Consider the following 26,935-nt stretch of genomic DNA (forward strand, 5'->3'; position numbering starts at 1 on the left):
TAAAACGAGCTCTCCAAGTTGATTGCCTTCTATTCAAAATCACACACTTTGCTATGTTATGACCCTTTGCCATAATGAGCTATTCTTAGGAGTTACTATGACCGAAAAACCTATTGCCCTTCACCACTACTCACCTCCCGCCACACTTGTGAATATAGACTTCTAATCTAACAGCCAGTCAAGGAAATAGAGGGTAATGGTCTCCTTGGGTCTGCCTGGAGAAGGCTTCCTCCTGCCCTCTGGCATTCAGCTGTTGGTAAATGACAAAATCTTACTCTATACTTTGAGTCTGTACTTGTTTCTTTATTTCCCTCAAGACATAGGTAATAGAAAATCCAACTCATATGGGCTAAAACAATGAAAATTAATTCTTATAACTGACTTAAATGTTGGCTTGATCCTAGTAACTCAAACGTGTCATCATAGATCTGGTTCCTTCCTACCTCTCTTCGGTCTTTCTCAGCTTTTTCTTAAGATTGACTCCCCTTATGGATTCAAGGTGACTTCCAGATGCTTTCTTCCTAAAAGAGAAAGAGAGAGCTAGAAGTAGAATTAGTACTATCAAAACAACATGGTTTCTCCCCAGTGGGAAAGAGTTGGAATGAATGTCCTATAAGTCGATAACAGCTGGCCTAATATTGCATTCGGTGAGCACCTACCTTTGGTCAGGGAAGTATTACTACCCCCATCTTACAAATGAGGAAATTGGAATATGTCCGAAGTTGTACAACCAAGATTGGAAGAGGCATTGGTAGATAAACTGAGGAGTTTCACAATTAAAACAAAACCATTACATACTGACAGTGACTGAGGTTTTTTAAGGTGGTGTGGTATGTGTAAAGCAATGTTTTGGCTTCCTTGGAAGCACTCCACTAGACAACTAGATCAATCATCCAATTTCTATATATCACCAATCAAAGGACGTTGATATCCCTGAAAAGTGTTCTTCACTCTCCCACATCATCTCCCCACCACTATTCTAAAACAGGCATTCTAAAGCATTTAAAACATTAAATTTTTTCATCATAGTTGCCAACAAGAAGCATAGATACAAATTCAGCTTAGTCAAAAATAGAAAGTAGAGATAACATTCAGAGACTCCATTATTAACTTGACACAGGAAACAAATAAAACTGAAATAATCCCTCAAATTATAAGATAAAATTGTCTTCTTTAACACGACCTCCAGTAGTTCTTTGGATCCTATTGCCTTCTACCTATTCAAGGAGTTTTCTGCTGTAATTATTTCTTCTTACTCTTGTGCTGTCAAATTTCCTTCTCTAGTAGACCACGCCTATCAGTATAAAAGAATGCTATCATATTTCTCATTAAATTGTCCTGTAAACCCCACATTCCCTCCAAGGAATGGCTTGTGGGGGGTACTGACTATGTATTTGATGATGAATAAATGAATGAATGAATGAATGAATGAATGACTTGATAGTCACCCTTCTTCTTGCATCTGCTAAGTCACTAATATCTATAGATTCTTCATGATGACTTTCATGTCTTGTCTTGCCTTCTATTTTCATTACCATAACCCCAGGGAACCTTCTCCCAACTTCTAGGTGGGAGTCCAGTCCAGTCCTCACATCTGCCCTGAACGTTAATGTCAGTTTAAGCTCCTAAATTTCACTTACCATTGAAAGTGAACCCCACTCTCTCTCTCACTCTCTCTGTTTTCAGCTTAATATTTGAAAAGCCAAATATTCTCTGTTGCCTTTAATATAAATACAAAATCCTTAGCTCAGTTTTCAGTGGGCTTCACATTATGATATTAAAATATCTTCAAACATTATTTCCAGTTATTCTTCTAACAGAAGCTCTCTTTCCACTCTCTTTGGGCTACTGCAGGTCCGTTTTTTTTTTTTTAATTTTTTAAATGTTTAATTAGTTTTGAGGGAGAGAGAGACAGAGTAGGAGTGGGGGAGAGGCAGAGAGAGGGAAACACAGAATCTGAAGCAGGTTCCAGGCTCTGAGCTGTCAGCACAGAGCCCAACGTGGGGCTCGAGCTCATGAACCATAATATCATGACCTGAGCCGAAGTCAGATGCTCAGCCTACCGAGCCACTGAGGGGCCCCTGAAGGTCCACGCTTAACTGCAGATCCTTACTCACATTCTTGCTCCAGCCTCTCCAAATTTAGCCTAAATTACAAGGCTTACCTTAAAGCCCACCTTATTTTATTAATCTTACTCCAGCCCTGCAGCCCAGTGACACCTCTTTTGAACTTGGAGCCCTTACTCACTCACAGTTCACTTAGTCACCTCAAGAATTTTTTCTTCTGTATTATTTAAAATTTATTTATTTTTGAGAGTGAGATAGAGAGAGAGAGAGAGAGAGAGACAGAGACAGAGAGAGACAGAGAGAGCAAAGGAGGGGCAGAGAGAGAGAGAGAGAGAGAGAGAGAGAGAGAGAGGGAATCCCAAGCAGGCTCCTTACTGTCAGTGAGGAGTCTCATGCAGGGCTCAAACCCACGAACTGTGAGATCATGACCTGAGTCCAAATCAAGAGTTGGAAGCTGAACCAACTGGGCCACTCAGGGCCCCCTCTTCTGTATTTTTTAAAATATTGTCGCTTAACTTTCCAATGCCAGTTATCTTTTAAATTTTGTTTTGTTTCTCCCAAGATGGGATAAATTAGGTTATTTGTTAATTACGCCATTCAATTTGAATATTAGTCAGTATAGACCAGGTTATGCTGCAATAATCAAATATCCCTCATATCTCGGTATCTTAACAGAACAGGGGTTTCTTTCTCATCCACCCTCCTTACCCAGTGAGGAGCTTGCCCGTCATGGTTTCTCAGAGACCCAGGCTGACAGATGCTCTAATGACTCACAGGTGAGCTCCATACAACAGGTCTTAAGTTCCTTAGATCAGATGTGACTCTCATCACTCCTACTCACAGCCTTTTGACCAGAAAAACTGGTTCTGCCTAATTGCAAGGAACTGGGATATTGGAACAGCACATAGATATTGAAGCAAACTATTTATATCATGAATAATATGACAGATAGTTACATAAATGGGGACTTTACCTCGTATGGGACCTCACAGAAGATAGTTTTAAGACAGTAGCTGTTGCATACAGCTGAAAGATGTCCTACAATTTATTTGCATATTGAGAATAGGGACCTTATCGCTATGATTTAATTTAAGATGAAACCTCGATTCAGTGCCAAACCATAAGAAGCTTATTTTTATGCCTTGGCATTAAGTATCAACCAGTGGTGATTCTTGTGTACACAAAGCCATTATTTTTAAAACTTCTCTGCAAAGTCTTAAAAGATTTTCATCGATCCCAAGATGACTATGGACGTCATTTCCTTATTGAATATGTGTTTAATGTCTGGTTAGAAAAAAATGTCACTTTTTTAGCATCTCTTACTAGCAACCCATTGTGACACTTGCTCCCCCCCTGCACCACCCCCCCCCCCACTGAAGCGACAAGATCTACCATCAGTTAATGAAATGTTTTCATGAATCATGACTAGAGTGTCTCTCTCAGATGTAACTGAAATAGCACAGCCTATTCGGGTTTGAAAAGATAAAGCTGTGTGTGAACTTATTATGCAATAAACAATAGCTTCATGTTCATTATGTTCAAATCAGGGTTGGTAGACTTGCATTTGGACACATCAAAGAGTAACAGCTGGGTTACTTTTTAAGATGTAGATTTGTGGGAAGTTAGGCAGGCTTTTGATAGGCACTGCTAAAGTCCAAATAGCTGTTCTTTTTATGGGGGGGGGGGTTTAAATGTAATTTTTATTAATCAAGAAAAAGTGTTTTAATCTGAAAAGTCTGACCCTCTCCCAATCTTTATCCATCCATGGTACCTTCTTCTCAGTCAGGCTGCATCTTTTACAGCAAATAGCTGTTCCTAATTAGGGTTCAAATAATATTCCTGTTGCCTTTTAAAGCCAGAATTGCTAATGGAAACTTTGAAAATACTTTTTCTTGTTCTGTGAAATAAGATTTTAGAAAGAATCTCTGTAATTTGTATGTGTGGCAGATACCTGGAGTATCCAGAACTCTTTCTTCCTTCTTACCTCCTCCTTCTTCCTCTTCTTCTCTTCTTTCCCTTCTTTTTTTTTTTTTTTTTCTTCTTTTTTACCTTGGGCACAGATTGGTGATGTAAACACTCATTAAGCATTAATGTTCAGGGACATCATTATCATTGGCCCTCAAATGGCTTTTGTCTCATTTGTTGGTGAGCAGGACTTCCATTGATGCGTGGACTTCCATTGATTCTGTCACACAGTAGACCATGGTGCATATCTGCTGTGAATTGCCTTCCCAGCAACGGGAACCAGGTCACCTCCAACACCCTGCCCCCACAAACAATGCTTCAGCGAAGATCCTCATGCATGTCTCCTAATGGCCATGCATCAGAATTCCCGTGGCATTAGTTCTAGAGTAAAAATGTAGGACTTCTCCGTGGCATATTACTCTCTGAAGTTGGTGTCCAGCTCTGTATTGCAACCCCCCCTCCCCATCCTTCTGAATGCTGAGGCGGCCATCGTCTTAGCACCACTGGATCTTGTCTCCTGGCCTCGGTTGGTTTGATCAGGAGCCAACATTGACTTCATGATGGGCCAATGAGTGCCATCCCAGGGCATTAAGACTCAGTTAAGGAGGGATTCATTTGAGGGAAGAAGGAATTTCAGTGCAAGTCAGAGCAGCAAGATAAAAGCCCAGCTCTACAGACAGAACACCCTTGTCGAAAATTAGGAAGACGAAGAAATGTGATGAATATGAGGATGCCCTGGGCTCAGTGGATTCCTGGCTTAGAAGCCTGCAGACAGGCCTCCCCCATTTCGAAACCCCCTGTGCCACAGCAGTTGGTACCAGAGCCATGTGGCGAGCAATGATCCAGTTTCAGCAAAACATCATCATCTCTCGCATGAAATTAATGATGTTAATTTGAATGTTATTGCTTTTGTAGTTCTCCTTGTAATTAATTTGTAAATTTGTTTTGGTTCCATAACTGTAAACGAGCCATGATCATAAGGACTTCATACCTAATTTTATGTTTCTTTATATTTGAGTAGCAACGCAATAACAAAACAAAACAAAACAAAACAAAACAAAACAAAACAAAAAACAACTAAGATCAACCCTGAAGGGGGTCCCTTTGTTTCCTAAAAGTGTATTTTCCAACTCAGGCCAGAGAAGTACTGCTCAAATCTGATCTCAGAGTTGGCTCTTGGGTCCAACGTTAGGGCACATGCATTTATTCCTGTTTGAGATCACCCTTTTAGGTTTCAGTCCCGACGATCTTTTTAATCTTCATTCTGTCATCCAATAGATTGCTTTCCTTCCAGCTTCATGCCTTTGGCAGATTTAGAAAGCATGCTACCAGCCAATGTTCTCAGTTGCGAGCAACAAAGTCAACTCTGGCTGAGGTAAGTAGAGAAATGGTTGATTGCCAAGATGGAGGGTGGCTCACAGGTTCACTGGGAAGGCCACAGAACCTGGGGCCATGGCAGAGAAAGAGTAGTCTGAGCACCAGGAAAGATGCCGTCACAAACCAGGGGGCAAAACCCGACTATGGAGGATGTCACTGTTCTTATGCCTGGATGGCCCAGCCTGCCTGGCCCGTGGCCTTGGATCGTGGACACAGGCCCCGTGGTGTGCCAGTGCTGCCCAGAAACCCAGAGGCTGCTGCCACGGCCCATCTCCTGCCACCAGAAAGGATTTGCCTCTGTCACTTCTCTGAGTTCCCATGCTCTGGCTCAGAACTAGGGGTGCATTAGCCTGAGTGGCTCGGCCTAGCTTACCTACCTGCACCCAAGATGGGAATGCAAGTATCTGGTACTTTCAGGATCTAGTATTGGAGGTGAGATCTGCCCCCCATCAGGGCTTGTTATGGAAGCAATTCCCCTAATATAAGAAGGGGGTTCAGATGCCAGGCAGGGAAAGCAGGAAATTTACACTCTCCATGCCTATTATATCTTTATCCAGGTAATTGTCAAAAATGGAACATAGGACCGGGGCGAGACAGGACAGCTAGAGTTGGCAAGAGGCCTTCCTCCTGCCACTCCGTCCGTATTGATGACCAGCAGGATGAATCCAGGGGTGGGACCAGGCAGCATCTGATGTTTGCCCGGTGCCATCAGCCTTATGCGCAAATCATAATTTTGGGTTTTCTCCCAAACTCACATTCCCGAAAGGAGGAGGAGTGAGGAGATAGGGGGGAGAGCGCATTAGTTCTTGTTTTGTTTGAGTTCTTTCATCTGGCTAGATGCATTTCCAGTATCATGTAAATCAATGGCTTTTTTCATTACTGCAATAAAATTTGCCTTTGTACCTGACTCCCCAAGGAGTTGGAACATAAGCAGAGTTCCAAAATTCACACTTCACCACACTCGGGCGCAATGTCTTTGTTAAGACTCTGTTTGATCATTTTGCTTTTGATCTGCCTGCTTGGATGGGAAGAACCATCCAAGTCTGCCGAGGGCCCTTCTATAGCAAACTCTCTGAGAGGGTCCTCTTAGGACCCATACAAGTTCCCCCTGGAAGTATTTCTTGTTAACGTTGGCTCATCACTCAATCATGCCTTGCTCTACGGCAAAACTGCCAGACTTTGCAAAGCTGGAATGCATGGGAAGTTCAGGGTGTGCTTCAGCACACCTGTCTTTGAGCAATGAGGTGTAGGGTGAGGTGGGAGGTAGTTGGTTGATGAGGGGTTTGGGAATTACATCAGCTGGTAGCTGGTAGCTGGTCAACTAAAGACAAGTTCTTCCCCCCTCTGGAGAGCAAGAGAGAGAAGGGAGCCCAGGGAACACTATTTTCCTTCACTTTCACGAGGGAATGCTAAAGTAACAGACGTGAAGGGAGCCCAGCAGATGTTAATCAAATACATGTATCTAAACTAGTTATCTATATATTTACAGACAATAATGGATCACCGAGATTTATAACAGCAAATGTAATCTCAGACCAAAATGCAGGCAATTGCTCGGCTTTCACTTGGAATGAATTATAGAAGCCAAAGTCTAAATATGGTGGGGGAAGATCCCAAGAGAGCTGGATAGTATCATAAACATGCTTGAATTATAGTTCCTCCGGGGCTGCTTACCCGGCGGTCCTGCAGGCCAGCAAGAACCTTTATACGGTAAGAGGCAGCCGCCAGCACTCAGGGCTTGGGCGAGTCCAGCCTGGCATCCTTCCCTCTCGAAGAGGTGGTCCCATCCCCTCGGGCTGCATTGCAGTTTGGAGCAGCCCACAGAGCCCCCTTCAGGCTGAGATGCTCTAGTTCCCAAACACTGAATTAAAAAGGATCCGACCCATCCTCCCTCTACCCCATCCACTTTTTTCCCCCCATATGGATAACCATTTATTGAATTGCCCATTCTTTCTCCAGTGATCTGCAATACTGTCATATATCAGTTTCTATACATTTGAGGCTGTTTCTAGGCACTTTCGTTCTGTTAGTCAATTTTGCTATCCTTAAGAAAATAAAATATGTATGGAAGGGTAAAGTCCCAAGAACAGTAGAGGAACACTAAAAAGAGACTGGAGTGGGAGTGGGGGATTGACTTTTCCATTAGATTAGCAAGGACGTCTTACAAAACGATGGTAATTAAGATCGTATGATACTGGTACACGGATAGAAAAATTGACTAACACCCCAACCCCTTCTACTCAACTTGAAAAGGAAGATGGGTCACCTGAAAATGAACATGCCTGTGTTTATTCAGTGGATAACTGAGGCATCTTCTAAGATGAAGTGGACCACAATCGGTAGAGAGATGTCCAGGCAGTTGTTAGCATTTAATTATTTTTGAATGATAAAAAGTTGCCCCCAAATATGATTTCTTAATTATGTTGTAGAAGCTGCACTTGGATTAGGCCTTTACATGTGGATAGAAGTTTCCCTGGAAAATTTCTTGCCTTTTAAGCTGGAAACAAAAGCGGTTCAGCATTTGTTTGTTGCATTCACCATCAAATACTAAGGTACTTTGATAAGAAATCCTTTTATCCGTCCATGTTTAATAGAATTGGAAGTGGAGAGATAGGAGAACTGAGCCTGCTCAGGGTTGCAACTATCTCGTGTCAGAATACTTGGATAATCAGAATGATTATTATTACATATGCGATAAACAAATTAATCACGTGTAAGGGAAAACACATTTGTTCTCTCTTCAACAGTAGATGATAAGAAGCCAGGTCAGAAATGTTTCTTCTAGTTATTTGGGTAGCCATCTGTCCTGGGTCTTTTTTTTTTTTTTTTTTAAATGTTTATTAGTTTTGAGAGAGACAGACAGACAGAGCATGAATGGGGGAGGGGCAGAGAGAGAGGGAGACACAGAATCCGAAGCAGGCTCCAGGCTCTGAGCTGTCAGCACAGAGCCCGACCCAGGGCACAAACCCATGAACTGAGAGACAATGACCTGAGCTGAAGTCCGACTCTCAACCCACTGAGCCACCCAGGCTCCCCTGTCCTGGGTCTTTGTGTGCGTGCCTTTGGTTCACTCTCATTCATTCTAGGCAGTGGAGAAGGAGCTCAGAAGGGTTTTCTGGGTATAAGGTTGGTGAGAACGGGATCCTCTCTCTGAGATTTTCTTAACTCCACCTTTAACTTGTAGTCAGGTCATTTACACTCTGCTGCCGACTACATGGAGTCATAGCTAAGCAGTCAGTCTCAGACAGGAGTCCCATTTATTACTGAGGGGCTGTGGACCCAGAGAAGTTAGCCCCCACATTTCATCTATTTATTGTATAATGAGAGCATAAGTGGCACCTTACCCATAGTTCACTAATCTAGAACGCATGGCACATACTAAATTCTCAGTAAACATCCTTTATTATTATTTAATCCTCCGTTACTTGGCACAACGATTAAGAAGACACATATATTAGCGATCATTCATTTCTGTTATAAATATGAAAAGACTCTCAGATGTTTAATAAAAATAATTTTCAGTATTGTTTTTTATGCCTTAATTTAGGAATAAGTAGTGTATTCTTAGATCATGCTTAGTGCAAGAAGGGTGAGAACTCTTTTTTTTTTTTTTTAAAGTTTATTTATTTTTGAGACAGAGAGAGACAGAGCATAAACGGGGGAGGAGCAGAGAGAGAGGGAGACACAGAATCGGAAGCAGGCTCCAGGCTCTGAGCCATCAGCCCAGAGCCCGACGCGGGGCTCGAACTCACGAACCGTGAGATCGTGACCTGAGCTGAAGTCGGACACTCAACCGACTGAGCCACCCAGGCGCCCCGGGTGAGAACTCTTTTAATGCAACAGTTTTAGAAGCATTCAAAAACATTTTTAACCAGAACAACAAACCCTCTGCTTAAAACCCAAGTGATATATTTTCACTTTTCAGTCTTCAGAACATTGGAGTTGATAAATTCAGGCACGCTGATTTCTTTTCGGTTTTTGCTATATTCCAGAAATATGTATCTATCAAACTTCCAAATCTAAGGTCAAGTCTGCTTACAACACAGTTTTGTAAGGCTATCTTCCCAACATATGGATTCTCTTAGCATGGACTTCGGGTTATGCCTTTCAAATATACATATTTCAAATATACATATTTCAAATATACATATACATATGCTTATGTATTTGAGGGCTTGGAGGTTCTAAACATTTATTTCCCCCACCTAACAAAATAATTTATTCCAATTCCTATTCATTCCCCCAAATATTTTGATGGTTTGAAAAGAGCTTTTATTAGAGATACAACTAGGAAAGAGGAATGAATACCATCAAATGCAACCTAACTGCTTATAATGTTACTGCTTTGAGCCTCCTTGCAGTGAAACGAAAAGGAAAATGAGATTAGTTACAATCTTCACATTGTTTTAAAACCTAAATGCCCACTAGCTGTTTACGAGGAGCACATTTTGTCCTGGTCCTGAGGCCGGAGAGAAACTTCCCCATTGGGTCTCATAAAGATAAAATTATGTAATATAATTTTTAAATATTAAAAAATATCCCTGAAATGAATGCAGTATTGAATTTTATATGATTGTCCTTACATAAGTGGAAGACATGATACAAAACCACAGTTCAATAAAACTAATGCTATAAAAAGCCAATGCAGAAACAAGTGATCTAGGACCCATGTGCCATGTGAGGCTGCCCTTCTTCTATCATGAACCAAAATCTAGTTCCAGAAAGCATTAAGTAAGGAGATGACTTACCCCAATCCACAGCCAGATTGGTGACAGAGTCAGAACAGATAGGGCTTTCTTCCATTGAGACCAACCTAGCAGCACTCCTTACCCAAAATCATCAGCTGTAGGACATATAATACTTTCTGTCCACGAGGACTTTCTGCAATGACTGAGATGACCTGCTCTTCTATGATCTTCTGCGTGGAGCTACTTGATACTATTCAATATGGCAGCCACTAGCCCCGCATGACCATAGACTATGTGGAATAGTAAGACTGAGGAACTGAGTTTTAAGTTTTATCTATATTTAATTACTTTAAATTTGAAAAACCACAGTGGCTAGTGGCTACTTTATCAGAGAGTGCAGCTCTAGAGCACCATGAGGTGGCCACAAAGCTTAGCTTATTCCTGCTCTGACTCTAGGCCCCTTGTGTTGCAAGGATGATGGGGAATGAGAAATGTTGGGGCACATGAGTGAGATGCCTTAATTGGTCCAAACATCTGCACTGGTCATGGGTCATAGGGCCCTCAGAGCCCTTCAAGCCCTCAAAAAGCGTTGCTTCTGCTGTACCCATCCTGATGGCTATGCTTGGAGAGAGGAGATGAGATCAATCTGGGATTGAGGGGCTTGACAAGAGCCGGCTAGGGTCCACAATGGCACCTCTGAGCTCCAGGCTCAGCTTCCTCCTTGTTTCCCTTTGTCCTTCTCAGGCATGAGACATGGAGTTCCTCAGCTGAGGAATAATACCTCCTATTTCATTTTTGTTAGGCTGCTTACACTACAATTCATAAGCTTACAATTTTTCAGAAATTTAAAAATAATATTTTAAATAATAGTTTCCAAAATTTTAAGTTAACAAAAAATAATGGTAAGAGGTAATAAGCAAACGTCATTTCATAATACAGTTCCAGTTAAGGGAAGTAAAAATAAACCAAATTCCATAGTGTCTTACTCAACAACAAAATGTGTTTAAAGGGCAACAAATGACAAGTTGCTCCAGAACATACCAGTAATTTCTGAAATCTTAACTCCCAAAAGGATATTGTTTGGTGATGCAGAAGTAATGAGAGAATATTTGGGTACAGTGGCAAATATTGCATCATTATTTGAAAATATATAAATTTAAAATGCTTGTAACATTTTTTTTTCAAAAATATTTTTTGTCGTGCAGAAAAATGACTTGCTCAGAAATGGACCAGTGTAATGCAGCTCAGGTAAAAACCTTTTTTATACACTGGCTGAAACCAGGGATTTCCCTAAATATAATTACGTGATTTTTCATAATGATCGTAAATATTAAAGTGAATGAAAAACCATTACTCTCCCTTTTGTACTAATGTATTGTGTTAGCTAAAGAAAGGGATGTCAGATTCAAGTCTAATTACTTCTATTTCATTTCTGCTATATTTCTGTTTTCTTTATTGTTTTGTTGTCTGGGCTCCCAACCATTTCCTAAAAGATGCAATATTTCTTTATCAACTAGCAACAGAAACGATGTAAATAAATAATTCCTTATAAATTAAATGAAGTCAGTCATGAGAGGAGAGTGAAAGAAATTATTGCTTTCTTCTAACAGCAAGCACGTGGGGTGAGGGAAAAGATGTATTAAATAAGAATATTTAGTACAGGTCTTTCTGACTGCAAAGTCCTCCTGCTGAGAATTTCACACGCATCTGGGAAATAGTCAGTTAGGGCAATAGTTTCCTCAATTTGTCCAAAGAGCTTTCCCCTATATATATTTCCTGCCACTCTCACTTTTTGGGTAAGGGTTATACAGGTTTATCATGGACTGTTGAGTACCGCCCCTCTTTTTTGTTTTACGTTGAAATAGAATTGACATTTACCAGTGTGTAAGTTTACAGTGCACAACATGTTGATTTGGTACGATTCCCACCATAGCATTAGTAGCACCTTTATCAGGTCACAGAATTATTTGCTGTTTTGTGTGTGTGTGTGTGTGTGTGTGTGTGTGTGTGTGTGTGTGGTAGGAATACTTAAGATTTAGTCTTTTAGGTACTTTGAAGTTTAAAATATAGTATTCTTGACTATAACTGACTATATCACTGTATCTCATTTGTTCTCAAGTTTTAACCTGCATCAACTTTATCTACGACACTTACAACATTTAAAATTATGTTCATGAGGGGCGCCTGGGTGGCTCAGTCGGTTAAGCGTCCGACTTCAGCTCAGGTCACGATCTCGCGGTCCGTGAGTTCGAGCCCCGCGTGGGGCTCTGGGCTGATGGCTCAGAGCCTGGAGCCTGCTTCCGATTCTGTGTCTCCCTCTCTCTCTGCCCCTCCCCCATTCATGTTCTGTCTCTCTCTGTCTCAAAAATAAATAAACGTTAAAAAAAAATTTTAAATTATGTTCATGAGGTCCTGTGTTCGTATTTTGTTTTCTGGATGGGAAGTCCTAATCCTCTCCGTATTATTTCTGAGAAGGGATTCTGCTTTCTTACATTTTCTTGAGCAGTTTGAAATTGAAGAAGTAGATATTTGGAATCTATTTTTGCACGATGGGGGTCTCAGCTTTATGAGGAGGCCAGAAGGTAGTGTCCACCCCAAAGTTTGGTGGGTACAAGGTTAGTTTTGATAATGCTATGTAGCACTGAATCCTGGTTCTGCTACTGCATACCCTGGGGGGATAGCTTCACCCCTCTCTGCTTTGGGTTTCTCATGTATCAAACGGGGCTATCTTTCTCATAAATGAGAGTGTGAGGTTTTCATTGGGTAGGAAGTCCCAGTGAAACGTCCTGACCCATAGCAATCACTCACTCAATAAATGATAGCCCTGGAGTCCCAGGCTAGAGTGATACAACCACTCTAAGGGAACAGAGACATCACCGAGCAAACAATGTGGTCTTTCCTTCCTACGTGCAATTCTCAACAGACTAGTTCAGACAGTGGTGGCTGACAGGCCCAAAACGGTGTCACTGAGACTGACTTCTCAAGCCAGGGCTTAATATATCAGCTAATTGCAGTCTGGACCTCCCTCAGAAATGTGGTCTTAATTGATCGGTCAGGAATTTTTCAACCAATGCCAATGAGTCTGCCACTTGGGTCCTCTCCATCTGCCCCCCACGAAAGATGAGGTCATCGGCATGATAAGACCCTTTGCCTTTCCCTTAAGAGAAAGCAGCCTTGTCCGAAACAGTCCTTTCCTTTTGCTAATAGCTTCCTTGCCCCACCCTCCTTCTATAAAAACCTTCCATTTTGTACAAGTCCTTGGAGCACCACTCTACTCGCTAGATGGGATGCTGCCCAATTCATGAATCGTTTAATGAAGCCAATTAGATATGTTTTTTAAAAAGAAAGAAAAGAAAGTGATGGCCAGGCCGTTCCAGTTCCTGTGGGTTCTTGGCTGGTTAAGAGAGTGCACTGCCTTTATACACAAAGAACAACGTGGCTTCTTGTACAATACGGGTGCCGTGCTCTCTCTGCTTCAGAATGCAGGAGGCATTGCCCACTCTGCTGGCACTGATGGTGGGGGAAAAAGCCGATGTTCCTCTTCTCTCCTTCTCCTCCCCCGTAATGTGTTTTCTTCTCCTGCCTGGATCTCCATAGGATTCTTTTTGAAGTTGGGGTTCTGTAAACTTATCAAAATGTGTCTCAGTGTTGTCCATTCTGTATCATTTTTCCCCCAGGATGCAGGTTTGTTGAATGAATGAATGCATTCATTCACGAGTAGATATTAAGCACCTACTGTGTGCTGTGGATATGTCAGTGAACAAAACAGACACACACACACACACACACACACACACACACACACACATCCTTACAGAGATGATATTCTCATGGAGAAAGCCGATCAGTAAACATAATATAAAGAGGGTATAATAGTGTTTTGAAGGGGCATCAGTGCTCTGGAAGAGTGTAAAGGGCCTGCAGGATAGAGGTGGGCTGCAATTTTAAATAGGTTGGTTCAGGTAGGCCTGACTGGAAGGCCACATTTGAGCTAAGACTTGAAGGAGATGAAGGTGAGAGCCATGTTGTTATCCTGGAGGATGACAGGCCAAGCAGAGGGAGAGGGAGAGTGGAGGGGAAGCATCAAGGAGGCCTTCCTGGTGGCAGTGGCAAAGAGGGGAGGGGAGGAGAGAGAGGGGATGTTAAAGAGTCTTGGAGGCTCTATCCCACAGGACCCTGGGGTTAGTTTGATATGAGTGACATGAAAGCCACTGCAGGATTTTGAGTCAAAGAAGAGCCTGATCTGCCTTGTGCTGTAAGAGGAACATTCCAGCAGCTGTGTTAAGAATAGACTAGGATACAGGAAGATTCATCTCCTCCTTTTCTTCAGAAACACTTTTTAAAAATTCATTATATCTTTCATTGCTTTTGTTCAATTTATCCTGGCATGTTCTTCAGAAGTAAGAGTTACACATATCTTGGGTCTCTTGGTCAGTACCTCATATCTATCATCTATCACTTCTACAGACCCCTGCTTTCCCAATTTTTTGGTAAGGATTTCTCACATGTCTTCTCTGTTTATTTACTCACTGACAGGTAGTTCTCCAGAGATTTGAGTATGTTAGTCACTGCACTATGATTGAAGGTACAGAGGGGAGCAGATGACAAAGCCCCTGTGGTATAGACGCTCACCTACCAGCGGGGCCGACAGACAACTCACCACGGAGATAAATACGGTGATTTCATCCTCAACAGTGCCGTAGAAAACATAAAATGGGAGGAATGTTCTAGAAGGAGATGGCAGAGGAGCTTTAGACCCTTGGGTCAAAGGGGGTCTCCCTGAGGTGATCTCCAAACCGAGACCCAAGTGATAAGAAGAAACCAGCCATGTTCCTTGGCAGGCAGAGATCCATGGAGGCAACCGGAAGTAAAAAGAAGGGAGAAACGGGAATGGGCTTGCCATGTTTGAGGAGCAAAGAGAAGGCAGCAAGGACGGAGCAAGGGAGCGGTGGGGCGGCAACGTCAGAGAAGTAGGCAAGGAGGGAAATTGGACTTCATATTCATGGTGAGGGTGGTCAGTGGGGGATTTTGAGCAGGACATCAATGTGATATGATTTACATTTGGCAAAAGGCCAGGGAAGGGCAGGCTTTCTTAAACAAGACACGAAAAGCAAATCATACCAGAGAAGATGTATAAATCGCACCGCATTAAAATTTTTAAAAAAATCCATTATCAAAAAACATAATTTAAAAAATGAGTCTACACCCATAAAACCAACCGGTGATGAGTATGTAGAATATAGAAATATTTTTCCTAAAAATCAACAGGAAGGAGAAAAGTCAATAGAAAAATGGGTTGAAGATATGAAAAGGAAAATAGAAGTTAATAAGCAGGGAAAAGATGCTTCCCTGTGGCTGGTACTTAGATTTAAAAAGGTACAAGAAACTACTTCACACCCATCCGACTGTTAAAAATTATTAGACTTACAATATAAAGTGTTGGAAAGGATATAGAGCAATAGGAACTCACACGCTGCTGGGGGATAATAAACTGGGGAAACGTATTTTGGAGAATTGTTTGGTAAGATCAAGAAAAGCTAAAGATTTTGATTCTCTTCAATCCAGAAATTCCACCATAGAAGATGTACCTTAGATAAATTCTCGCATGTGATGCAGGGAAAATCTTAAGTACGTTCACAGCAGGTGCCTCAGGTTTGGCTGACATAAGAAAGCAGGAGAGGATGTTTGGGCCACTGTAACAAAGCATCCTAGACATTGTGACTTGTAAACAGGTACTTATTTTTCACAGTTCTGGAGGCCGGAAGTTGGAGCTCAGGGTGCCTGCCCGGTCAGGTTCTGGCGAGACCTTTTCTGGTTGCAGACACTGACTTCTTGCTGTATCTTTACATGGAAGAAGGGACGGGGAGCTCCCTGGGGTCTTTTTTAAAAGAATATTAATCACATTCATGATGACTCCACCCTTATGACCTAGTCATCTACCAAAGGCCCCACCTCCAAATAACATCACCTTGGGGATTAGCTTTCCACATACGGATACTGGGCGAGACATTCAGTCAATAGCAATAGATAGGATTGTTTGAAATAATGTAAAAGAAACGAATATCCACAGAAAAATGGATAAATTATCTTATATATTTGGAATGCTATACAGTGGTAAAAAATGAATAAATAAGAGTTATCAGTATCAAAATGTCAAAATGGCTTAATCTCATAAGCATACTGTGGAAAGAAAGAAACTGTAGAAAAATATAGCTAATATGATACTTATAAATAAAGTTTAAATATATACAATTTTTAAAAAAATTTTATTTAATGTTTATTTTATTTCTGAGAGAGAAAGAGACAGAGCATGAGTGGGGGAAGGGGAAGAGAGAAAGGGAGACACAGATTCCAAAGCGGGCTCCAGGCTCTGAGCTGTCAGCACAGAGCCCGATGCGGGGCTTGAACTCACAAACGGTGAGATCATGACCTGAGCTGAAGTCGGACGCTCAGCCGACTGAGCCACTAAGGCGTCCCAAAATATACAAAAAATTTATGTTGTTTAGAAAATCAAACACAGGAAGCCTGGGTGGCTCAGTAGGTTTAGGCTCAGGTCATGATCCTGGGGTTGTGGGATCGAACCCCACCGCACTCAGCGTGGAACCTACTTGAGATTCTCCCTCTCTCCCTTTGCCCCTCTCCCCCACTTGCATGCTTTCTCTCTCTCTCTCTAAAAAAAGAAAAAGAAAAGAAAATCAAAAACAAAGATAACAACATATAGAACTACATGTGAATGATAAACACAAAATTCAGCTGAACGCTTACCTTTGATGGTGAGGAAAGGGAGAAAAATGAGGGAGGACTATCCAAAGGCTTTCACTTGTTTGAAATATTCTATCTTTTAAGCTGCTCTGTGGGTATATGGGTATAGATGTGGGGGTTTGGGGGTTGCTGTTGGTTTTACATTACAGAATGTTATTATGAAATATTTAATATCCACAGACAGTCATAAACAAAAATTATTCCTTAATCTGCTTGTGGAGAGTGGCAAGCAAGCAAGAGGGAAAGCAGAGATAACCAGTGGAGGGTTGACTAATGCAATCCAGACAAGAAATGGTGGAGACGGGGAAAAGTTAAGGTGGTGCCAACCAGACTTGGTGATGCATTGGTGGAGTGAGTTGAAGAGAGGAATCAAGTACGACCCCTTGACATGAAGAATGGAATGACATAGGGGCACGTATGAGATCAAGAACACCAGGAGATAAAGAGGTTTGGGGGTGCATGCTCTTCCTGAAGTTCAGTTCAAAATACATTAAGTTTGAGATACTTAGTAAACATCCAAGTCAGAATGTCAGGTTGATAGCAGATACGAGTGAAGAGCTCAAGGAAAGACGTATGCCCTGGGAGGCATTAACATGTAGATGGCATGAGAATACTTGGAGATACATGCTAGGTAAAGTAGAAGAAAGCCAGGAATGATGAATGGGCATCTACTGTTGGCTGAGGGGCTAAGACGGAAGCTTGAAAAAGAATCAAGTAATATCAGAAGTCAAGTGACAGAATGATATCAAGAAGGGAGGGGTTTGGGGAGCCTGGGTGACTCAGTCGGTTAGACATCCAACTTCAGCTCACGTCATGATCTCGTGTTTCATGAGTTCGAGCCCCGCATTGGGCTCTGTGCTGACAGCTCAGAGCCTGGAGCCTGCTTCGGATTCTGTGTCTCCCTCTCTGTCTGCCCCTCCCCTGCTCACACTCTGTCTCTCTCTCTCAAAAATAAATATTTTTAAAAAATGTGTAAAAAGAAGAGAGGAGTCAATCCTGCTGAAGTCCAGTAAAATTCAAACAGAAATGTCAACACAGAAGTGATTGGATATCTTCACAAGAGCTGTTTCAGGGTTATGGTCAGGGCAAAATATGGATTGAATTGAGCTCAAGAGTAGATGGGAGGAAACAGGGATGGATTAACCCACGTATTAAAAACTAAACAGAATACAAATACACCTGAGGGCCTTCACCTGAGGGCCTGAGGGACCTTACCTTTCTCATTTCCCTCCCATCTCAGAGTGAATCACTGTTTCAAAGTTGGTGAATATCCTTTCCACCACAGTTTTGTATTCCACCACATAAGCATATTTATATATTTAAAATGCTTTGTGTTTCTAAAGTTTTTACAAATGCTATCATATTTGACATGTTCATGTGCAACGTGACTTTTTCACTCCATAATACGGTCACATAATACCTGCAGATTAGGAGATTAGCTATTTCTTACTGCTTTATGGTATGATACTGTATTAGTGTAAGACAATTTATTCCTTTATTCCTCTATTTATGAATAATTAGTTGGATTTCCATTTTGACACGACTCCTTGGATTTCTTGAATTTCTGAGTTTCTATATTAGAGGTGTCTTAGTCTGCTCAGCCTGTCATAATAAAATACTGCAGACTGGGAGAGGCCCAAACAGTGGAAATTTATTTTCTCGCAGTTCTGGAGACTGGAATTAGGAGATCAGGCCAGCATGGTCACTTTCCGGTCAGAGCTCTCTTCCTGCCTTGCAGATAGCCACCTTCTTGCTGTGTTTTCACAGGAGAGAGATCTCTCAGTCTCCCTCTTCTTCTCTTAGAAGGCCATGTCAGTCACCTCCCGAAGACCCTATCTCCAGCTACAATCACATTAGGGGTTAGAGCCTCAACATATGAATTTGGAAGTGGTTGCAGACACAATTCAGTCCATAGCAAAATGTTATGGGCATTTTCAAATTCACGAAATACCACCAAATTGCTCTCCGGAGTGGTTTACCCATTTACGCGCTCATAAACAGGCTACGTAGTTACCATTTCAAATAGGAAATCAAAGAAATCAAAATGTTACACTTCTGTAACATTGTGGGGACACAAATTGATACCTGAAATTAGAAACTCATAAGACATGAATGTGAATGGGATTCCAGATTCTAGAAACCCTTAAATCATAGACCATAAGGAACCACACCCCTGGAAGTCACCTGAAGTGATGTGCGAGCAATGTCATAATCAGGCAGAGAGACTACACAAACACCACACGACTGATGGGCATACAGCATTTCCCAGACATCTGCACGGAAATGAGTTCAGTTGGAGCACCTATATCATCTCATGAAGGTACTGTTCTGTGGAATGCAAGCTGGGAATTACTAGACCAGAGCAAAAGCAGACAGCAGTGTGGTGTTTCAGATAGTCACTTTCTCAGCTCCTGGGGCAAACACCACCTCTTACTGATGGCGTAGCGTAAGGCGGCCTTGGTCAAGAACTCATGAGGTTCAGAGTGCGTTGAACAGAGGGGTTGATCCTTTTCTGATCTGACATTTTGGTTTCTATGACTGGTTTCTTGCTAAGGTTCCAACTAAATGGTACCTTGTAGCCTTCTTTTCAGTAATTGCGTCCCTTGGGTGCGTATCTGTTGCTCCAACCCTCTAGAACGGGGCCTACTTTGATCTTGCCTTCTTTTCACGGGATGGTCTTGCCCATCGAGCTTGATCTTCTGTCAGCTCCCTCATACAGCACGCACACACCTGCCTCAGTTTCCTCCTTTTGCCATCAATGCGTTCTGGCTACCCTTGGTCTGACCCACACTGCTGATGAGAAGACTGGGGACAGGGGCTGAAGGACAGACCCAGCACCAGGTGCTACCAAAAAAAAAAAAAAAAGCATAGATATAGCAGGTTAGAATGCATCCACAGAGTTGCTGTAATATTGGTGGCAACTGAAGGAAATGCAGTGCCCAGTCGAGAGGACTCTGGTTTGAGATGACATACACAACACAGCAAAGGGTCCCAAGAAGCAGAGAAAAACAGTAACGGCGGGACGCAGGGCACGTCATCCTCAAGGAGGTGAGGCAGCAAAGTCAACGGCATCGAGCAGGTCTGTATGAGGGGAGCGGTCTCCACCACCCAGCTGGGGCTCAGGAAAGAGAGATTCAGGCCTTGGAAGGGGAGGTGGGAAAGACAAGGTCCTTTCAGGAGTCAGAGGCAATGAGACAGCTCACCGGGAACCCAGCATCCACGTATAAGAGTGGGAGGTGGGGTAAGAGCCCTGGGACCTGGGCCAAGTCGAACCTCAGTATCAGAACCAGAGCACCCTGGCAGGAGTACGACTACTGTGTAGTCCCCAAAGATGGACTTACGTGTCATTGTAGATTTGGATGGTCCTGGGGAGATGAGGGTGGCCTTCCCTGCAGGGGGAGACCAGTGGGGTCAGCCATGGCTGGGAAGAGATGCCATGGCGGCAATGAGCCAAATGGTATGATGGGAACCAGCTCCACTCGGGGGTCTCACAGACCTCCACCCGGGATCCTCAGTCCTCCCATGAAGGGAGCTACGTTTGCAGTTGAGAGAAGCAGAAGGAGACAGATGTCAGCAAGAAGAGAAAACACATTGATCAACAGACTTAAAAGCAGCTAAATGGAAAATGTTGGAAGCCGAATTGTTTTCAAAAGCAGTTTGCAATGTTTATATACGCTGCCACAGTCTTATGGTTGTTTTCCAAACGTTGTGCCCTGACCAACGTAGATCTAAGTAGGAATCATATGTTGTATTTCTTAAACTACAAAAGCAGGGGCATTATGTGGGATCTGTTGACAATTGCACAAATGTAATGAAATACTGACAAGTTCTTTGTTCGTGTCAGCATGCTGGGCTGCCTTGCACGGTCATTTCAAGACTTCAATTGACCTTAGAGTAAACTAAATTGAGAGCACTTAAAAAAAAAAAAAAAAGCTTACTAAAGAAATACTGTCTTCGGGTTATATCAACCACAAACTTCTATGAGATTCTGGTAGCTTCTTTTATCAGCACCTCTCACAAAGGGTGGAATAGATGTCACATGAAACAGGGGGGTGTTTACTGGGGACCATAATAGGGCTTTTGACATATATGAGCCTCTTTGCTCTTTTCTGCAAGTCAGGAGGTTCAGTGACTTTAAATAATAATAGTAATTATCGTCTATGTCTAGACTGCAGCCTTCCCCCTTTGTATGATGAGAGCTGCGAAAGTCTTTTGACTCGCATGCTCACGATTGCTCTGGAAACAAGAGGAAATATTGGTTGCCATGCAGAGGTTCTCATATCTTTGGGTGGGGGGTGGGGGAGGCAGCATAGCTCCTTGACTCCACAGCTATGTTCGGGTCTGGATGCTCTGTCCCAGGGATACGGGGTGCTGCCCCTGTGCCCAGGCACTACTTTGCATCTACAGATGGGCTGTATTTGATTAAATCGAAGATGCCACTAATTGTAGAATGTGCCATTATCCTACGTACCACTAATTTTATTTATTTTTTAATATGAAATTTATTGTCAAGTTGGTTTCCATACAACACCCAGTGCTCATCCCAAAAGGTGCCCTCCTCAATGCCCATCACCCACCCCCCTCCCTCCCACCCCACATCAACCCTCAGTTTATTCTCAGTTTTTAAGAGTCTCTTATGGTTTGGCTCTCTCCCTCTCTGTTTTTTCCCCTTCCCCTCCCCCATGGTCTTCTGTTAAGTTTCTCAGGATCCACATAAGAATGAAAACATATGGTATCTGTCTTTCTCTGTATGGCTTATTTCACTTAGCATCACACTCTCCAGTTCCATCCACATTGCTACAAAAGACCATATTTCATTCTTTCTCATTGCCACGTAGTATTCCATTGTGTATATAAACCACAATTTCTTTATCCATTCATCAGTTGATGGACATTTAGGCTCTTTCCATAATTTGGCTATTGTTGAGAGTGCTGCTATAAACATTGGGGTACAAGTGCCCCTCTGCATCAGCACTCCTGTATCCCTTGGGTAAATTCCTAGCAGTGCTATTGCTGGGTCATAGGGTAGATCTATTTTTAATTTTTTGAGGAACCTCACATTGTTTTCCAGAGCGGCTGCACCAGTTTGCATTCCCACCAACAGTGCAAGAGGGTTCCCGTTTCTCCACATCCTCGCCAGCACCTATAGTCTCCTGATTTGTTCACTTTAGCCACTCTGACCGGCGTGAGGTGATAATCTGAGTGTGGTTTTGATTTGTATTTCCCTGATGAGGAGCGACACGTACCACTGATTTTAAAAGTTGCCGAGTTCGAATTGTAAAACTGCTATCAACCTAGGCACGTCCTGCTTTTGGAGATGTGAATACATGAACATGGGAGGAGGTGGAGAAGTATCTTAGAGTAGACGAGGAAAAGTACTTATGCTATCCTGTGCAGCTTCCCGGAGGAAAATGAGCGGGAAGCTTAGCAGAGCCTTGAACTTTTAAAGGCAAAAATAACATTGCAGGAAAAGCTACCTTTCAGTAAAAGTCTATAGGAGCCTGCAGAAAGGACTCCGCAGGTAGGATGAAGGGGTTTCTAGGGATGTGCCCTAGGAAGGCCCCAGGGTCAGTGTGTACCGGGGTCTCTCCATGATGTGGAGGATGGGCCTGCACGAGGGTGGGTGGGGAGGTGTCTGGGCCCTAGCTTGCAATCAGATGGCAGCAGGCGGTCTGCTCCTGGGAGCAGTGATCTTCAGGCTGGGCTTAGGCTGGGCCCCTGTGGCCCGTCTCATCACCTGCCATCTCTCCAGGAACCTGTTTCCAGTTCTTCCTCCCTACAACCGCTCCAGTCAGAAGCCATCTCTCCTTATAAATTTCAGACACTTTTGAAAAACACTTTGCAAAATTCTTTCTCGCTTATTTCTCACGGCATCTGACCCCTTCTCTCCCCGGATGTATTGATGTAAGTCCCTCATGAGCTTCCTCACTCGGGCACCTCTGTTCTTAGCTCTCGCTCTACGCAGGGCAGGGGCTCAATAAGAGTCTAGTGTGTTGAACTAATGTTTTCTTTGCAACCTTCCTATATCTTTCTTTACAGGACTTGCCATCAGGCTGACCCATCTAGGAGTCCAATGAGTAAATAAACCAACGGGACTGACCTTCAAAGGGAAAGAACCAGAAACCTCTCTCCATGTCAAGGACATTATAATCATGGCCTTGGAAATCTTCCTTCTCCATGATTGGAGCTGCTGGTGCTTCCAGTCAAGGCCAGGAAGAGGAAATGAATTCGTGGGAAAGGTGAGGCTGTTCCATTCAGGGTACTAATCTCACGCCCAGGGAACTGCCAGCTTGCAGACCCCCTGTTTGTGCTGACTCTCTCCAGAGATAAGTCTCATATTCGGAAAGCCTGTTAGCAGGTGACCTTGTCCATGGTCTTTCTGATACAGGGGCTGTGTGTTCTCATTTAGGGCCAAGGCCTGGCCCGTCTGTTAGCTTTTTTTTTTTTTTTTTTTAATTTTTTTTTTTCAACGTTTATTTATTTTTGGGACAGAGAGAGACAGAGCATGAACGGGGGAGGGGCAGAGAGAGAGGGAGACACAGAATCGGAAACAGGCTCCAGGCTCTGAGCCATCAGCCCAGAGCCCGACGCGGGGCTCGAACTCACGGACCGCGAGATCGTGACCTGGCTGAAGTCGGACGCTTAACCGACTGCGCCACCCAGGCGCCCCAGCTTTTTTTTTTTTTTTAATGTTTATTTATTTTTGAGAGAGATGGCACACTGCTTAGTTCATGCCCTGCATTGGTCAAAACAAACAGAACCAGAAAACACAAAAGCTAGGTTTCTATGTGGAAAAGACAGTCCAGCTCCAAGTGTAATAATTTAGAGCTTCTTCGGGGAGAAAAAAAACCCAGCAACCTAAAACCTAACCCCCAAAGAAGAGGCTGCCTGCCCCCAATATGAAAATCGCTGGCCTCTATCTGCAGGAGTTTCCATCAAGTTCTTTTTCAAGAAGGCGCACTGAGTCTGGAAAGCAGCGGCGTGAATACCTGAAAAAGATGAGAAAGGGCCCGCAGCCCTCAGGGAGCAAGGCTCCAGGGGTTCAGAGCTCTGGCTTTGGGCTCAGAAAGGATTGGATCCCGTCTAAACTCTGCTGACTACTGCCTGAGCAGTTTTCGGAAGTGCCTTAGTCCCTCTGAACTGCAGTTTCCCCTTCTGTGGTGACTAGATTACTTATTCTGAGAGCAGACTGTGCGAGGCCCTAGGCTGAGTGGACAGGTTTCATCAAAGCCTAGGAGGTAGGTACCATCGTCGCCCTCATTTCACAGAGAAGGTGAATAACAGGCCAGGTCATCCTGCCTCAAACGTAGTCAGTCCACGCTTTGGGGGTTATGACTACCACCCCGTTGAGCTGCAGCAAATCGATCTAAAGCACCTAGATCCCACTGGACGCTTGACCAACGGTGGCCGTGACCCACCAGCTAACGCTTGTCCCCAGCTCTGCCACTGGCCAGTCCCGTCTTTTGACCGATCGTGGCATTTGAAGAAAATGAGGAGCTATGAATCCGTTAGCACTGATAATCAGAGGAGCTTCCTCTTGATTATCTATAATGAATCAAAGGTGTCACTGATTTATTGCATGCAGTTTAAATTCCATTTAGGCCGCCGAAAATTAAGCATCGTGAAGCCGTTCCCAATCACATTGTCTCTTGTGTGGCTAAGAAGTTATTAATTTCCTAATCCCGTCTGATATTTCAAACACGGGATGTAGCTACTTTGTCCACACAGAGAGCATCTTTGAGAGGCAGGTATTTCCTTCTTCTGATGGAAGATGACACTCTGTTTTGTCTTCAAAAAGGATGTTCCTGGTAAGTAGCTCTTAAGAGTGTATTGTGAAATGAAGCCAAGGTAGCAGGTAGACTGGCAGCCCAGATGTCTGTGGAGAATTAACTTGTCAAAATACAATCCCATTATTAGACACACTGCTTTTGTTTCTCTCCTTTGTCTTTATACCGTTCCAAATTTAGACCAAGTCAGGAAACAAGAAAGGGGGCTGACGGGTGACATGAAGAAGTTGGTAAGTGAAAGTCTATCCTACCGTTGCCGAACATTCTGAAACTCTCCTTTTTAAAATTAAATCATTAGGGGCGCTTCGGTGGCTCAGTCGGTTAAGCAACCGACTTCAGCTCAGGTCATGATCTCACGGTCTGTGAGTTTGAGCCCCGCGTTGGGCTCTGTGAGGACAGCTCAGAGCCTGGAGCCAGTTTTGGATTCTGTGTCTCCCTCTCTCTCTGCCCCTTCCCCGCTCATGCTCTGTCTCTCTTTCTCCTTCAAAAGTAAATAAACATCAAAAACAATTATAAAAAATAAAATTAAAATTAAATCATTAGGGGGCGCCTGGGTGGCTCAGTCGGTTAAGCGTCTGACTTTGGCTCAGGTCCTGATCTCATGGCTCATGAGTCTGAACCCCACATCGGGCTCTGTGCTGACAGCTCAGAGCCTGGAGCCTGCTTTGGATTCAGTGTCTCTGTCTCCCCCCCCCCCCCCCCCCCCGCTCTGCCTCTCTCTCTCTCAAAAATAAATAAACATTAAAAAAAAAAAGCTAGAAAATTACATCATTAGAACAAACTGTATTCTGGGTGTATGTGCTCTGCCCACACCTGTAAGAACACAACAAAATGATACAAGCACACAGAAGGCATAAGACACTTAACTGTGTAGTACTGTTTGTTATTCCGGTTGTTTTGACAACACACAAAAGAAGACTTGCTGAATTTTAAAAACTGTAACAAACTACGCTACGATTACACCTTCAAATAAACAATTGGATGATTTCAGTTTGATTTCTGTGAGTTTAAGAACTTAAAATTATCCCAGCTTCCAGGTGTTCGTTCTTGTAAGTCAAACATCATTTAGCCTTTACATATTTCTATTCTGTTATCATTCTGTTATCATTTTTCTTATTGAAGTATAATTGGTACATAATTGAAGCTCTTAACTCTTGCTGCAAATTGTACCTTGACGCCCTCTGAGCTTGTCTCCAGGCCCTGATGGAGGCTCCATGTTCAGCCAAGCAAAGCTGCCGTTTAAAACAGCATTTAAACATTTCTTTTTAATGCTTACTTATTTTGAGAGAGACAGAAAGCATGTGAGCAGGGGAGGGGCAGAGAGAGAGAGGGAGAGAGAGAGAGAATCCCAAGCAGGCTCCACGCTGTCAGCATAGAGCCCAACGCCGGGCTTGAACTCCCCGTGAGATCATGACCTGAGTTGAAACCAAGCTGGATCCTCAAATGACTGAGCCACCCAGGCACCCTGAGAATGTTCATTTCCAAGCTCTGAAGAGTCCAACTCACTAACTGGGCACGCTATAATATGCACTAGGCCAGAGAGCTAACTGTGCACAGCGATATGGCCATGAAATGTGAATGGCTACGATTTCCTGGGTTAGAAACAATGCCCTTTACTAAACTGCCTAGAAAAAACCATGTTTATTTAACTACATGCTTTCCATCTGGCAACATTCGTACCACTAGTTTCATCCAATTACTTAAATGTTGATCATTTGTTAAATTTGAAAAATTTTAAGTCAATCTTAAAAAGTGACACCATTCTCTAACACATTTATTATTAGTACCGTATAGAGACAAAGATAACAAGTGGAATATGCTACAATAATGGAGATCGCCACAACCACGTGGCTTTAGAAAATAGGTGTTTGGGTTTTGTTTCTCTTTTTGTTTTCATATTCAAACCCTTTGTCCAAAATGCAAGTTCCTGCTTTACTTCCTGGAGGCATGGATACATACTTCCTTAGAGCTGTTTCCTTGGGAGTACAGAAACTAGCCAGAGTCCAACCAAAATATAAAATAATAAGGATTTAAGATCAGAAAGGATTTGTGCGCCATCCTGGCTGGGTAGCAAAGATGACAAAGAAGGAAAGAGCCCTGGCCAGCCCCTCCCTTCCAGAGACGCCTGCAAAAAGCCACGTGTCCCAGCCTTTGATGCTCCGTTCCCCAAAAAGCAAATAACAGAAGTTATTCTGCACTGCAAGACCGACAGACAAGCGAGCTCCAAAAAAGGAGGCTTCGTCCTGCAATCCAGGTTTTGCTCCCAAACCACAGGACAGGAAGCAACATG

General features: G+C 43.0%; 2 long non-coding RNA genes across 2 annotated transcripts in view; one reads left to right on the forward strand and one right to left on the reverse strand.

The window, feature by feature from the left end:
- Window positions 1-26,935, reverse strand: part of LOC123381317 — a 27,978-nt gene continuing 1,043 nt past the window's right edge. Inside the window, exon 2 of the long non-coding RNA XR_006588195.1 lies at window positions 1-521. This is a non-coding gene — a long non-coding RNA (uncharacterized LOC123381317). The remainder of the gene's footprint in view (window positions 522-26,935) is intronic.
- LOC109493330 overlaps window positions 18,964-26,935 on the forward strand; it is a 24,436-nt gene continuing 16,464 nt past the window's right edge. The window contains exons 1-2 of the long non-coding RNA XR_002147527.2: window positions 18,964-19,178; window positions 22,898-23,097. This is a non-coding gene — a long non-coding RNA (uncharacterized LOC109493330). The remainder of the gene's footprint in view (window positions 19,179-22,897; window positions 23,098-26,935) is intronic.

This window comes from Felis catus, chromosome D3 (genome assembly GCF_018350175.1).
Source record: "Felis catus isolate Fca126 chromosome D3, F.catus_Fca126_mat1.0, whole genome shotgun sequence".
Taxonomy (NCBI): Eukaryota; Metazoa; Chordata; class Mammalia; order Carnivora; family Felidae; genus Felis; species Felis catus.